The following is a 15,985-nucleotide window of genomic DNA, read 5'->3' as shown; positions in this document are numbered from 1 at the left end:
GCCCTCACTCTATCTATCCATCGCCCTCACTCTATCTATCGCCCTCACTCTATCTATCGCCCTCACTCTATCTATCCATCGCCCTCACTCTATCTATCCATCGCCCTCACTCTATCTATCCATCGCCCTCACTCTATCTATCCATCGCCCTCACTCTATCTATCCATCGCCCTCACTCTATCTATCGCCCTCACTCTATCTATCGCCCTCACTCTATCTATCCATCGCCCTCACTCTATCTATCCATCTATCTATCGCCCTCACTCTATCTATCGCCCTCACTCTATCTATCTATGTATCGCCCTCACTCTATCTATCCATCTATCTATCGCCCTCACTCTATCTATCCATTGCCCTCACTATCTATCCATCTATCTATCACCCCCACTCTATCTATCCATTTATCTATCGCCCTTACTCTATCTATCCATCGCCCTCACTCTATCTATCGCCCTCACTCTATCGCCCTCACTCTATCGCCCTCACTCTATCGCCCTCACTCTATCGCCCTCACTCTATCTATCCATCTATCTATCGCCCTCACTCTATCTATCCATCGCCCTCACTCTATCTATCCATCTATCTATCGCCCTCACTATATCTATCCATCGCCCTCACTCTATCTATCCATCGCCCTCACTCTATCTATCCATTGCCCTCACTTTATCTATCCATCGCCCTCACTCTATCTATCCATCTATCTATCGCCCTCACTCTATCTATCCATCGCCCTCACTCTATCTATCCATCTATCTATCGCCCTCACTATATCTATCCATCGCCCTCACTCTATCTATCCATCGGCCTCAATCTATCTATCCATCGCCCTCACTCTATTTATCCATCGCCCTCACTCTATTTATCCATCGCCCTCACTCTATTTATCCATCGCCCTCACTCTATTTATCCATCGCCCTCACTCTATTTATCCATCGCCCTCACTATATCTATCCATCTATCTATCGCCCTCACTCTATCTATCCATCGCCCTCACTCTATCTATCCATCTATCTATCGCCCTCACTCTATCTATCCATCTATCTATCGCCCTCAATCTATCTATCCATCGCCCTCACTCTATCTATCCATCGCCCTCACTCTATCTATCCATCGCCCTCACTCTCTATCCATCACCCTCACTCTATCCATCGCCCTCCCTCTATCTATCCATCGCCCTCCCTCTATCTATCCATCGCCCTCACTCTATCTATCTATCGCCCTCACTCTATCTATCCATCGCCCTCACTCTATCTATCAATCGCCCTCACTCTATCTATCCATCGCCCTCACTCTATCTATCCATCGCCCTCACTCTATCTATCCATCGCCCTCACTCTATCTATCCATCGCCCTCACTCTATTTATCCATCGCCCTCACTCTATCTATCCATCGCCCTCACTCTATCTATCCATCGCCCTCACTCTATTTATCCATCGCCCTCACTCTATCTATCCATCTATCTATCGCCCTCACTCTATCTATCCATCTATCTATCGCCCTCACTCTATATATCACCGTCACTCTATCGCCCTCACTCTATCTATCGCCCTCACTCTATCTATCACCCTCACTCTATCTATCCATCTATCTATCACCCTCACTATCTATCCATCTATCGCCCTCACTTTATCTATCCATCTATCTATCGCCCTCACTCTATCTATCGCCCTCACTCTATCTATCGCCCTCACTCTATCTATCGCCCTCACTCTATCTATCGCCCTCACTCTATCTATCACCCTCACTCTATCTATCCATCTATCGCCCTCACTCTATCTATTGCCCTCACTCTATCTATCCATCTATCTATCGCCCTCACTCTATCTATCCATCTATCTATCGCCATCACTTTATCTATCCATCTATCTATCGCCCTCACTCTATCTATCGCCCTCACTCTATCTATCGCCCTCACTCTATCTATCCATCTATCGCCCTCACTCTATCTATCGCCCTCACTTTATCTATCGCCCTCCCTCTATCTATCCATCGCCCTCACTCTATCTATCCAACGCCCTCACTCTATCTATCCATCGCCCTCACTCTATCTATCGCCCTCACTATCTATCGTCCTCACTCTATCCATCTATCTATCGCCCTCCCTCTATCTATCCATCTATCGCCCTCCCTCTATCTATCCATCTATCGCCCTCACTATTTATCCATCGCCCTCACTATATCTATCTATCGCCCTCACTCTATCTATCCATCTATATATCGCCCTCCCTCTATCTATCCATCGCCCTCACTCTATCTATCAATCTATCCATCGCCCTCACTCTATCTATCGCCCTCACTCTATCTATCGCCCTCACTCTATCTATCGCCCTCACTCTATCCATCGCCCTCACTCAATCTATCGCCATCACTCAATCTATTGCCCTCACTCTATCTATCTATCGCCCTCACTCTATCTATCTATCTATCGCCCTCACTTCATCTATATATCTATCGCCCTCACTTCATCTATCTATCTATCGCCCTCACTCTATCTATCCATCTATCTATCGCCCTCCCTCTATCTATCCATCGCCCTCACTCTCTATCCATCGCCTTCACTCTCTATCCATCGCCCTCACTCTATCTATCGCCCTCACTCTATCTATCGCCCTCACTCTATCGCCCCATCTATCTATCGCCCTCCCTCTATCTATCCATCGCCCTCCCTCTATCTATCTATCGCCCTCACTATCTATTGTCCTCATTCTATCTATCCATCTATCTATCGCCCTCACTCTATCTATCGCCCTCACTCTATCTATCGCCCTCACTCTATCTAGCGCCCTCACTCTATCTATCGCCCTCTCTATCTATCGCCCTCACTCTATCTATCCATCGCCCTCACTCTATCTATCCATCGCCCTCACTCTATTTATCCATCACCCTCACTCTATTTATCCATCGCCCTCACTCTATTTATCCATCGCCCTCACTCTATCTATCTATCGCCCCCACTCTAGCTATCTATCGCCCTCACTCTATCTATCGCCCTCACTCTATCTATCGCCCTCACTCTATTTATCCATCGCCCTCACTCTATCTATCTATCGCCCCCACTCTAGCTATCTATCGCCCTCACTCTATCTATCGCCCTCACTCTATCTATCGCCCTCACTCTATCTATCGCCCTCACTCTATCTATCGCCCTCACTCTATCTATCCATCGCCCTCACTCTATCTATCCATCGCCCTCCCTCTATCTATCCATCGCCCTCACTCTATCTATCCATCTATCCATCGCCCTCACTCTATCTATCCATCTATCTATCGCCCTCACTCTATCTATCGCCCTCACTCTATCTATCCATCTATCTATCGCCCTCACTCTATCTATCCATCTATCCATTGCCCTCACTATCTATCCATCTATCTATCGCCCTCACTCTATCTATCCATCTATCTATCGCCCTCACTCTATCTATCCATCGCCCTCACTCTCTATCCATCGCCCTCACTCTATTTATCCATCGCCCTCACTCTATTTATCCATCGCCCTCACTCTATCTATCCATCTATCTATCGCCCTCACTCTATCTATCCATCTATCTATCGCCCTCACTCTATCTATCCATCGCCCTCACTCTCTATCCATCGCCCTCACTCTATTTATCCATCGCCCTCACTCTATTTATCCATCGCCCTCACTCTATCTATCCATCTATCTATCGCCCTCACTATCTATCCATCTATCTATCGCCCTCACTATCTATCCATCTATCTATCGCCCTCACTCTATCCATCTATCTATCGCCCTCACTATCTATCCATTTATCTATCGCCCCCACTCTATCTATCCATTTATCTATCGCCCTCACTCTACCTATCCATCGCCCTCACTATCTATCCATCGCCCTCACTCTATCTATCCATCGCCCTCACTCTATCTATCCATCGCCCTCACTCTATCTATCCATCGCCCTCACTCTATCTATCCATCGCCCTCACTCTACCTATCCATCGCCCTCACTATCTATCCATCTATCTATCGCCCTCACTCTATCCATCTATCCATCGCCCTCACTATCAATCCATCTATCGCCCCCACTCTATCTATCCATTTATCTATCGCCCCCACTCTATCTATCCATTTATCTATCGCCCTCACTCTACCTATCCATCGCCCTCACTCTATCTATCCATCGCCCTCACTCTATCTATCCATCGCCCTCACTCTATCTATCCATCGCCCTCACTCTATCTATCCATCGCCCTCACTCTATCTATCCATCGCCCTCACTCTACCTATCCATCGCCTTCACTCTCTATCCATCGCCCTCACTCTATCAATCGACCTCACTCTATCGCCCTCACTCTATCGCCCTCACTCTATCGCCCTCACTCTATCGCCCTCACTCTATCGCCCTCACTCTATCGCCCTCACTCTATCGCCCTCACTCTATCGCCCTCACTCTATCGCCCTCACACTATCGCCCTCACACTATCGCCCTCACTCTATCGCCCTCACTCTATCTATCCATCTATCTATCTATCGCCCTCACTCTATCCATCGCCCTCACTCTATCTATCGCCCTCACTCTATCTATCGCCCTCACTCTATCTATCGCCCTCACTCTATCTATCGCCCTCACTCACTCTATCTGTCGCCCTCACTCACTCTATCTATCGCCCTCACTCACTCTATCTATCGCCCTCACTCTATCGCCCTCACTCTATCTATCGCCCTCACTATCTATCCATCTATCTATCGCCCTCACTCTATCTATCCATCTATCGCCCTCAATCTATCTATCGCCCTCCCTCTATCTATCCATCGCCCTCCCTCTATCTATCCATCGCCCTCACTCTATCTATCTATCGCCCCCACTCTAGCTATCTATCGCCCTCACTCTATCTATCGCCCTCACTCTATCTATCGCCCTCACTCTATTTATCCATCGCCCTCACTCTATCTATCTATCGCCCCCACTCTAGCTATCTATCGCCCTCACTCTATCTATCGCCCTCACTCTATCTATCGCCCTCACTCTATCTATCGCCCTCACTCTATCTATCGCCCTCACTCTATCTATCCATCGCCCTCACTCTATCTATCCATCGCCCTCCCTCTATCTATCCATCGCCCTCACTCTATCTATCCATCGCCCTCACTCTATCTATCCATCTATCCATCGCCCTCACTCTATCTATCCATCTATCTATCGCCCTCACTCTATCTATCGCCCTCACTCTATCTATCCATCTATCTATCGCCCTCACTCTATCTATCCATCTATCCATTGCCCTCACTATCTATCCATCTATCTATCGCCCTCACTCTATCTATCCATCTATCTATCGCCCTCACTCTATCTATCCATCTATCTATCGCCCTCACTCTATCTATCCATCGCCCTCACTCTCTATCCATCGCCCTCACTCTATTTATCCATCGCCCTCACTCTATTTATCCATCGACCTCACTCTATTTATCCATCGCCCTCACTCTATCTATCCATCTATCTATCGCCCTCACTATCTATCCATCTATCTATCGCCCTCACTATCTATCCATCTATCTATCGCCCTCACTCTATCCATCTATCCATCGCCCTCACTATCAATCCATCTATCGCCCCCACTCTATCTATCCATTTATCTATCGCCCCCACTCTATCTATCCATTTATCTATCGCCCTCACTCTACCTATCCATCGCCCTCACTCTATCTATCCATCGCCCTCACTCTATCTATCCATCGCCCTCACTCTATCTATCCATCGCCCTCACTCTATCTATCCATCGCCCTCACTCTATCTATCCATCGCCCTCACTCTATCTATCCATCGCCCTCACTCTATCAATCGACCTCACTCTATCGCCCTCACTCTATCGCCCTCACTCTATCGCCCTCACTCTATCGCCCTCACTCTATCGCCCTCACTCTATCGCCCTCACTCTATCGCCCTCACACTATCGCCCTCACACTATCGCCCTCACACTATCGCCCTCACTCTATCGCCCTCACTCTATCTATCCATCTATCTATCTATCGCCCTCACTCTATCCATCGCCCTCACTCTATCTATCGCCCTCACTCTATCTATCGCCCTCACTCTATCTATCGCCCTCACTCACTCTATCTGTCGCCCTCACTCACTCTATCTATCGCCCTCACTCACTCTATCTATCGCCCTCACTCTATCGCCCTCACTCTATCTATCGCCCTCACTATCTATCCATCTATCTATCGCCCTCACTCTATCTATCCATCTATCGCCCTCAATCTATCTATCGCCCTCCCTCTATCTATCCATCGCCCTCCCTCTATCTATCCATCGCCCTCACTATATCTATCCATCGCCCTCACTTTATCTATCCATCGCCCTCACTCTATCTATCAATATATCTATCGCCCTCACTCTATCTATCCATCTATCTATCGCCCTCACTCTATCTATCCATTGCCCTCACTCTATCTATCCATCGCCCTCACTCTATTTATCCATCGCCCTCACTCTATTTATCCATCGCCCTCACTCTATCTATCACCCTCACTCTATCGCCCTCACTATCTATCTATCCATCGCCCTCACTCTATCCATCGCCGTCACGCTATCTATCCATCGCCCTCACTCTATCTATCCATCGCCCTCACTCTATCTATCCATCGCCCTCCCTCTATCCATCGCCCTCCCTCTATCTATCCATCGCCCTCCCTCTATCTATCGCCCTCACTATCTATCGTCCTCACTCTATCCATCTATCTATCGCCCTCCCTCTATCTATCCATCTATCGCCCTCCCTCTATCTATCCATCTATCGCCCTCACTATTTATCCATCGCCCTCACTATATCTATCTATCGCCCTCACTCTATCTATCCATCTATCTATCGCCCTCCCTCTATCTATCCATCGCCCTCACTCTATCTATCAATCTATCCATCGCCCTCACTCTATCTATCGCCCTCACTCTATCTATCGCCTCACTCTATCTATCGACCTCACTCTATCTATCGCCCTCACTCTATCTATCGCCCTCACTCTATCTATCGCCCTCACTCTATCTATCCATCGCCCTCACTCTATCTATCCATCGCCCTCCCTCTATCTATCCATCGCCCTCACTCTATCTATCCATCTATCCATCGCCCTCACTCTATCTATCCATCGCCCTCACTCTATCTATCCATCGCCCTCACTCTACCTATCCATCGCCCTCCCTCTATCTATCCATCGCCCTCACTCTATCTATCCATCTATCCATCGCCCTCACTCTATCTATCCATCGCCCTCACTCTATCTATCTATCTATCTATCTATCGCCCTCACTCTATCTATCTATCTATCTATCTATCGCCCTCACTTCATCTATCTATCTATCGCCCTCACTCTATCTATCCATCTATCTATCGCCCTCACTCTATCTATCCATCTATCTATCGCCCTCACTCTATCTATCCATCTATCCATTGCCCTCACTATCTATCCATCTATCTATCGCCCTCACTCTATCTATCCATCTATCTATCGCCCTCACTCTATCTATCCATCTATCTATCGCCCTCACTCTATCTATCGCCCTCACTCTATCTATCCATCGCCCTCACTCTATCTATCAATCGCCCTCACTCTATCTATCCATCGCCCTCACTCTATCTATCCATCGCCCTCACTCTATCTATCCATCGCCCTCACTCTATCTATCCATCGCCCTCACTCTATCTATCCATCGCCCTCCCTCTATCTATCCATCGCCCTCACTCTATCTATCCATCGCCCTCACTCTATCTATCCATCGCCTTCACTCTCTATTCATCGCCTTCACTCTCTATCCATCGCCCTCACTCTCTATCCATCGCCCTCACTCTATCTATCGCCCTCACTCTATCTATCGCCCTCACTCTATCTATCCATCTATCTATCGCACTCACTCTATCTATCGCCCTCACTCTATCGCCCTCACTCTATCGCCCTCACTCTATCGCCCTCACTCTATCGCCCTCACTCTATCGCCCTCACTCTATCGCCCTCACTCTATTGCCCTCACTCTATCGCCCTCACTCTATCGCCCTCACTCTATCGCCCTCACTCTATCTATCCATCTATCTATCGCCCTCACTCTATCTATCCATCGCCCTCACTCTATCTATCCATCGCCCTCACTCTATCTATCCATCGCCCTCACTCTATCTATCCATCGCCCTCACTCTATCTATCCATCGCCCTCACTCTATCTATCCATCGCCCTCACTCTATCTATCCATCGCCCTCACTCTATCTATCCATCGCCCTCACTCTATTTATCCATCGCCCTCACTCTATCTATCCATCTATCTATCGCCCTCACTCTATCTATCCATCTATCTATCGCCCTCACTCTATATATCACCGTCACTCTATCGCCCTCACTCTATCTATCGCCCTCACTCTATCTATCACCCTCACTCTATCTATCCATCTATCTATCACCCTCACTATCTATCCATCTATCTATCGCCCTCACTTTATCTATCCATCTATCTATCGCCCTCACTCTATCTATCGCCCTCACTCTATCTATCGCCCTCACTCTATCTATCCATCTATCCATTGCCCTCACTATCTATCCATCTATCTATCGCCCTCACTCTATCCATCGCCCTCACTCTATCTATCGCCCTCACTCTATCTATCGCCCTCACTCTATCTATCGCCCTCACTCACTCTATCTGTCGCCCTCACTCTACCTATCCATCGCCCTCACTCTATCTATCCATCGCCCTCACTCTATCTATCCATCGCCCTCACTCTATCTATCCATCGCCCTCACTCTATCTATCCATCGCCCTCACTCTATCTATCCATCGCCCTCACTCTATCTATCCATCGCCCTCACTCTATCTATCCATCGCCCTCACTCTATTTATCCATCGCCCTCACTCTATCTATCGCCCTCACTCTATCTATCGCCCTCACTCTATCGCCCTCCCCCTATCTATCGCCCTCCCCCTATCTATCGCCCTCCCCCTATCTATCGCCCTCACTCTATCTATCGCCCTCACTCTATCTATCGCCCTCACTCTATCTATCGCCCTCACTCTATCTATCACCCTCACTCTATCTATCCATCTATCGCCCTCACTCTATCTATCGCCCTCCCTCTATCTATCCATCGCCCTCACTCTATCTATCCATCGCCCTCACTCTATCTATCCATCGCCCTCACTCTATCTATCCATCGCCCTCACTCTATCTATCCATCGCCCTCACTCTATCTATCCATCGCCCTCACTCTATCTATCCATCGCCCTCACTCTATCTATCACTGTCACTCTATCGCCCTCACTCAATCTATCGCCCTCACTCAATCTATCGCCCTCACTCAATCTATCGCCCTCACTCAATCTATTGCCCTCACTTAATCTATTGCCCTCACTCAATCTATCGCCCTCACTCAATCTATCGCCCTCACTCAATCTATCGCCCTCACTCAATCTATCGCCCTCACTCTATCTATCGCCCTCACTCAATCTATCGCCCTCACTCAATCTATCGCCCTCACTCAATCTATCGCCCTCACTCTATCTATCGCCCTCACTCTATCTATCGCCCTCACTCTATCTATCCATCGCCCTCACTCTATTTATCCATCGCCCTCACTCTATTTATCCATCGCCCTCACTCTATTTATCCATCGCCCTCATTCTATCTATCGCCCCCACTCTATCTATCCATTTATCTATCGCCATCACTCTACCTATCCATCGCCCTCACTCTATCTATCCATCGCCCTCACTCTACCTATCCATCGCCCTCACTCTATCTATCCATCGCCCTCACTCTATCTATCCATCGCCCTCACTCTATCTATCCATCACTCTACCTATCCATCGCCCTCACTCTATCTATCCATCGCCCTCACTCTATCTATCCATCGCCCTCACTCTACCTATCCATCGCCCTCACTCTACCTATCCATCGCCCTCACTCTACCTATCCATCGCCCTCACTCTATCTATCCATCGCCCTCACTCTATCTATCCATCGCCCTCACTCTATCTATCCATCTATCTATCGCCCTCACTCTATCTATGCATCTATCTATCGCCCTCACTCTATCTATCCATCTATCTATCGCCCTCACTCTATCTATCCATCTATCTATCGCCCTCACTCTATCTATCGCCCTCACTCTATCTATCGCCCTCACTCTATCTATCGCCCTCACTCTATCTATCGCCCTCACTCTATCTATCGCCCTCACTCTATCTATCGCCCTCACTCTATCGCCCTCACTCTATCTATTGCCCTCACTCTATCTATCCATCTATCTATCGCCCTCACTCTATCTATCCATCTATCTATCGCCATCACTTTATCTATCCATCTATCTATCGCCCTCACTCTATCTATCGCCCTCACTCTATCTATCGCCCTCACTCTATCTATCGCCCTCACTCTATCTATCGCCCTCACTCTATCTATCGCCCTCACTCTATCGCCCTCCCCCTATCTATCGCCCTCCCCCTATCTATCGCCCTCCCCCTATCTATCGCCCTCACTCTATCTATCGCCCTCACTCTATCTATCGCCCTCACTCAATCTATCGCCCTCACTCTATCTAGCGCCCTCACTCTATCTATCGCCCTCTCTATCTATCGCCCTCACTCTATCTATCGCCCTCACTCTATCTATCGCCCTCACTCTATCTATCCATCGCCCTCACTCTATCTATCCATCGCCCTCCCTCTATCTATCCATCGCCCTCACTCTATCTATCCATCGCCCTCACTCTATCTATCCATCGCCCTAACTCTATCTATCCATCGCCCTCACTCTATCTATCCATCGCCCTAACTCTATCTATCTATCGCCCTCACTCTATCTATCGCCCTCACTCAATCTATCGCCCTCACTCTATCTAGCGCCCTCACTCTATCTATCGCCCTCACTCTATCTATCACTCTCACTCTATCTATCGCCCTCCCTCTATCTATCCATCGCCCTCACTCTATCTATCCATCGCCCTCACTCTATCTATCCATCGCCCTCACTCTATCCATCGCCCTCACTCTATCTAGCCATCGCCCTCACTCTATCTATCCATCGCCCTCACTATCTATCCATCGCCCTCACTCTATTTATCCATCGCCCTCACTCTATCTATCCATCTATCTATCGCCCTCACTCTATCTATCCATCGCCCTCACTCTATCTATCCATCTATCTATCGCCCTCACTCTATCTATCCATCGCCCTCACTCTATCTATCCATCTATCTATCGCCCTCACTCTATCTATCCATCTATCTATCGCCCTCAATCTATCTATCCATCGCCCTCACTCTATCTATCCATCGCCCTCACTCTATCTATCCATCGCCCTCACTCTCTATCCATCACCCTCACTCTATCCATCGCCCTCCCTCTATCTATCCATCGCCCTCCCTCTATCTATCCATCGCCCTCACTCTATCTATCCATCGCCCTCACTCTATCTATCCATCGCCCTCACTCTATCTATCCATCGCCCTCACTCTATCTATCCATCGCCCTCACTCTATCTATCCATCGCCCTCACTCTATCTATCCATCGCCCTCACTCTATCTATCCATCGCCCTCACTCTATCTATCCATCGCCCTCACTCTATCTATCCATCGCCCTCACTCTATTTATCCATCGCCCTCACTCTATCTATCCATCTATCTATCGCCCTCACTCTATATATCACCGTCACTCTATCGCCCTCACTCTATCTATCCATCGCCCTCACTCTATTTATCCATCGCCCTCACTCTATCTATCCATCTATCTATCGCCCTCACTCTATATATCACCGTCACTCTATCGCCCTCACTCTATCTATCGCCCTCACTCTATCTATCACCCTCACTCTATCTATCCATCTATCTATCACCCTCACTATCTATCCATCTATCTATCACCCTCACTATCTATCCATCTATCTATCGCCCTCACTTTATCTATCCATCTATCTATCGCCCTCACTCTATCTATCGCCCTCACTCTATCTATCGCCCTCACTCTATCTATCGCCCTCACTCTATCTATCGCCCTCACTCTATCTATCGCCCTCACTCTATCTATTTATAGCCCTCACTCTATCTATCTATCGCCCTCACTCTATCTATCTATCGCCCTCACTCTATCTATCTATCGCCCTCACTCTATCTATCGCCCTCACTCTATCTATCGCCCTCACTCTATCTATCGCCCTCACTCTATCTATCGCCCTCACTCTATCTATCGCCCTCACTCTATCTATCCATCGCCCTCACTCTATCTATCCATCGCCCTCCCTCTATCTATCCATCGCCCTCACTCTATCTATCCATCGCCCTCACTCTATCTATCTATCGCCCTCACTCTATCTATCGCCCTCACTCTATCTATCGCCCTCACTCTATCTATCGCCCTCACTCTATCTATCGCCCTCACTCTATCTATCACCCTCACTCTATCTATCCATCTATCGCCCTCACTCTATCTATCGCCCTCCCTCTATCTATCCATCGCCCTCACTCTATCTATCCATCGCCCTCACTCTATCTATCCATCGCCCTCACTCTATCTATCCATCGCCCTCACTCTATCTATCCATCGCCCTCACTCTATCTATCCATCGCCCTCACTCTATCTATCCATCGCCCTCACTCTATCTATCCATCGCCCTCACTCTATCTATCCATCGCCCTCCCTCTATCTATCCATCGCCCTCACTCTATCTATCCATCTATCCATCGCCCTCACTCTATCTATCCATCGCCCTCACTCTATCTATCCATCGCCCTCACTCTACCTATCCATCGCCCTCCCTCTATCTATCCATCGCCCTCACTCTATCTATCCATCTATCCATCGCCCTCACTCTATCTATCCATCGCCCTCACTCTATCTATCCATCGCCCTCACTCTACCTATCCATCGCCCTCCCTCTATCTATCCATCGCCCTCACTCTATCTATCCATCTATCCATCGCCCTCACTCTATCTATCCATCGCCCTCACTCTATCTATCTATCTATCTATCTATCGCCCTCACTCTATCTATCTATCGCCCTCACTCTATCTATCCATCGCCCTCACTCTATCTATCAATCGCCCTCACTCTATCTATCCATCGCCCTCACTCTATCTATCCATCGCCCTCACTCTATCTATCCATCGCCCTCACTCTATCTATCCATCGCCCTCACTCTATCTATCCATCGCCCTCCCTCTATCTATCCATCGCCCTCACTCTATCTATCCATCGCCCTCACTCTATCTATCCATCGCCCTCACTCTATCTATCCATCGCCCTCCCTCTATCTATCCATCGCCCTCACTCTATCTATCCATCGCCCTCACTCTATCTATCCATTGCCCTCACTCTATCTATCCATCGCCCTCACTCTATTTATCCATCGCCCTCACTCTATTTATCCATCGCCCTCACTCTATCTATCACCCTCACTCTATCGCCCTCACTATCTATCTATCCATCGCCCTCACTCTATCCATCGCCGTCACGCTATCTATCCATCGCCCTCACTCTATCTATCCATCGCCCTCACTCTATCTATCCATCTATCGCCCTCCCTCTATCTATCCATCTATCGCCCTCACTATTTATCCATCGCCCTCACTATATCTATCTATCGCCCTCACTCTATCTATCCATCTATCTATCGCCCTCCCTCTATCTATCCATCGCCCTCACTCTATCTATCAATCTATCCATCGCCCTCACTCTATCTATCGCCCTCACTCTATCTATCGCCTCACTCTATCTATCGACCTCACTCTATCTATCGCCCTCACTCTATCTATCGCCCTCACTCTATCTATCGCCCTCACTCTATCTATCCATCGCCCTCACTCTATCTATCCATCGCCCTCACTCTATCTATCCATCGCCCTCACTCTATCTATCCATCTATCCATCGCCCTCACTCTATCTATCCATCGCCCTCACTCTATCTATCCATCGCCCTCACTCTACCTATCCATCGCCCTCCCTCTATCTATCCATCGCCCTCACTCTATCTATCCATCTATCCATCGCCCTCACTCTATCTATCCATCGCCCTCACTCTATCTATCTATCTATCTATCTATCGCCCTCACTCTATCTATCTATCGCCCTCACTCTATCTATCCATCGCCCTCACTCTATCAATCGCCCTCACTCTATCTATCCATCGCCCTCACTCTATCTATCCATCGCCCTCACTCTATCTATCCATCGCCCTCACTCTATCTATCCATCGCCCTCACTCTATCTATCCATCGCCCTCCCTCTATCTATCCATCGCCCTCACTCTATCTATCCATCGCCCTCACTCTATCTATCCATCGCCCTCACTCTATCTATCCATCGCCCTCCCTCTATCTATCCATCGCCCTCACTCTATCTATCCATCGCCCTCACTCTATCTATCCATCGCCCTCCCTCTATCTATCCATCGCCCTCACTCTATCTATCCATCGCCCTCACTCTATCTATCCATCGCCCTCACTCTATCTATCCATCGCCCTCCCTCTATCTATCCATCGCCCTCACTCTATCTATCCATCGCCCTCACTCTCTATCCATCGCCTTCACTCTCTATCCATCTATCTATCGCCCTCACTCTATCTATCCATCGCCCTCACTCTATCTATCCATCGCCCTCACTCTATCTATCCATCGCCCTCACTCTATCTATCCATCGCCCTCACTCTATCTATCCATCGCCCTCACTCTATCTATCCATCGCCCTCACTCTATCTATCCATCGCCCTCACTCTATCTATCCATCGCCCTCACTCTATTTATCCATCGCCCTCACTCTATCTATCCATCTATCTATCGCCCTCACTCTATCTATCCATCTATCTATCGCCCTCACTCTATATATCACCGTCACTCTATCGCCCTCACTCTATCTATCGCCCTCCCTCTATCTATCCATCGCCCTCACTCTATCTATCCATCGCCCTCACTCTATCTATCCATCGCCCTCACTCTATCTATCCATCGCCCTCACTCTATCTATCCATCGCCCTCACTCTATCTATCCATCGCCCTCACTCTATCTATCCATCGCCCTCACTCTATCTATCCATCGCCCTCACTCTATCTATCCATCGCCCTCACTCTACCTATCCATCGCCCTCCCTCTATCTATCCATCGCCCTCACTCTATCTATCCATCTATCCATCGCCCTCACTCTATCTATCCATCGCCCTCACTCTATCTATCTATCTATCTATCTATCGCCCTCACTCTATCTATCTATCGCCCTCACTCTATCTATCCATCGCCCTCACTCTATCAATCGCCCTCACTCTATCTATCCATCGCCCTCACTCTATCTATCCATCGCCCTCACTCTATCTATCCATCGCCCTCACTCTATCTATCCATCGCCCTCACTCTATCTATCCATCGCCCTCCCTCTATCTATCCATCGCCCTCACTCTATCTATCCATCGCCCTCACTCTATCTATCCATCGCCCTCACTCTATCTATCCATCGCCCTCCCTCTATCTATCCATCGCCCTCACTCTATCTATCCATCGCCCTCACTCTATCTATCCATCGCCCTCCCTCTATCTATCCATCGCCCTCACTCTATCTATCCATCGCCCTCACTCTATCTATCCATCGCCCTCACTCTATCTATCCATCGCCCTCCCTCTATCTATCCATCGCCCTCACTCTATCTATCCATCGCCCTCACTCTCTATCCATCGCCTTCACTCTCTATCCATCTATCTATCGCCCTCACTCTATCTATCCATCGCCCTCACTCTATCTATCTATCGCCCCCACTCTAGCTATCTATCGCCCTCACTCTATCTATCGCCCTCACTCTATCTATCGCCCTCACTCTATCTATCGCCCTCACTCTATCTATCGCCCTCACTCTATCTATCACCCTCACTCTATCTATCCATCTATCTATCACCCTCACTATCTATCCATCTATCTATCGCCCTCACTTTATCTATCCATCTATCTATCGCCCTCACTCTATCTATCGCCCTCACTCTATCTATCGCCCTCACTCTAT

The sequence above is a fragment of the Lissotriton vulgaris genome, chromosome 3_1 (genome assembly GCF_964263255.1).
Source record: "Lissotriton vulgaris chromosome 3_1, aLisVul1.2, whole genome shotgun sequence".
NCBI lineage: Eukaryota > Metazoa > Chordata > Amphibia > Caudata > Salamandridae > Lissotriton > Lissotriton vulgaris.
The sequence above is the reverse complement of the archived record's forward strand: the minus strand, read 5'-3'. Positions refer to the sequence as shown.